Raw genomic sequence first — 1775 nt, 5'->3', positions numbered from 1 at the left:
GGATGGCCATATTACTTGTCTGGATGGGTCTTGTCCAAATTGTGGGGACTTTTCAGATTAACCTCTCCTCTCTCCAGCCCGGGGATCTGATCTGTCTCTCAACTAGCACATTTCTGTGGCTTTTAGAAGGACTCGCCTTCTATAGGTAGAATCAATGCACTTTGACACCATGTTAACTGCTATGGCGCAATGCAATGGAATCCTGGGATTTGCAGCACTCTTTAGAAGAGAAGGCTAAAGAATGTGAAAAATACAAATCCCATGATTCTATAGTATTGAGCCATGACAGTTAAAGTGGTTTCATGCTGCATTAAAACTACAGATGCGCCATACAACATTACTGAGATCCAGTCTTTGGCCATAAGAAAATGGAACTTTGTTCACCTGGGAACCTTAAATGCAATGTATTGTCGAAGGCTTTCATGGTCGGAATCACTGGGTTGTTGTAGGTTTTATAGGGCTATATGGCCATGTTCTAGAGGCATTATCTCTTGAAATTTCATCTGCATCTATGGCAAGCATCCTCAGAGGTTGTGAGGTCGCAATCTCTGAGGATGCTTGCCATATATGCAGGAGAAACGTCAGGAGAGAATGCCTCTAGAACATGGCCATATAGCCCAAAAAAACCTACAACAACATAAATGCAGTGTTTATAATCCCCGACAATTGGCCATAGCCTATCTGGGGGCCCTTCCACACAGCCATATAACCTAGAATATCAAGGCAGAAAATCACACAATATCTACTTTGAACTGGGCTATCTAAGTCCACACTACCATATATTCCAGTTCAAGGCAGATAATGTGGGATTTTTTTTCAGCTGTGTGCAAGGGGCTTGGGGCTAGCAGGACCTAGTAAAGGTAAAGGTTTCCCCTTGGCATTAAGTCTAGTCGTGTGTCGTGTCTGGCTCTGGGGTGGTGGTGCTCATCTCCATTTCTAAGCCAAACAGCCGATGTTGTCCATAGTCACCTCCAAGGTCATGTAGAGCCGGTGTTGTCTGTAGACACCTCCAAGGCCATGACTGCATGGAGTGCCGTTACTTTCTGGTCAAACCGGTACCTATTGCTATACTCGCATTTACATGGGGCTAACAGCGGGAGCTCACCCCGCTCCTCGGATTCGAACCATCAACCTTTCTATCAGCAAGTTCAGCAGCTCAGCAATTTAACCTGCTGCACCACCAGGAGCTGGAAGTCCAATAATACTTGGAATGCTTCTGGTTCCCTATCCCTATTCACTTTACTTTTGCATAGTAGCTTCCTTCTCATCATTAGTTCCCACAGTGTAATCCTAACCACGTCTACTCAGAAGGGAACTCTATTCAATTCAATGGGTAGTAGAGTTTAATAACATCACAATCACCTCAATGAGTCTTAAGCACGGGGAAGTTTGCCTCCAGAAGTGCAGCGTTTTCTCTAGCTGATAATGATTTAGCTATAAAGGCCTGCACTTCCTTCCCTTTTCCTTTCCTTCAGAGCTCTTCCTTCCTGCTCCCTCCCGCCCCAATTCCTTCAGTCACATAGACCCAAGTCACACTTCCCCGCGTTTTCCTCTGCGGAACTCTTTTCGTCATAGCATTTTGTTTCCGCCCGGTATTATTTATCTGCAGGGCGCAAATACAGAGCTGTCTATCGCGCTGCCTGTTTTCTTCCAAAAGCCGGGACGCTTCTCCCGCGGCGCTGTTTTTCAGGTCACTCGCGTCGACAGCGAGCATGAGATGATGTGGAGCGTGACGTCGAGGGGAAAAAGTCCCGAAGAAGAGCGGTTTGCTCAGG

Source organism: Anolis sagrei, chromosome 4 (assembly GCF_037176765.1).
Source record: "Anolis sagrei isolate rAnoSag1 chromosome 4, rAnoSag1.mat, whole genome shotgun sequence".
Taxonomy (NCBI): domain Eukaryota; kingdom Metazoa; phylum Chordata; class Lepidosauria; order Squamata; family Dactyloidae; genus Anolis; species Anolis sagrei.
Note: the sequence above shows the minus strand (reverse complement) of the source record.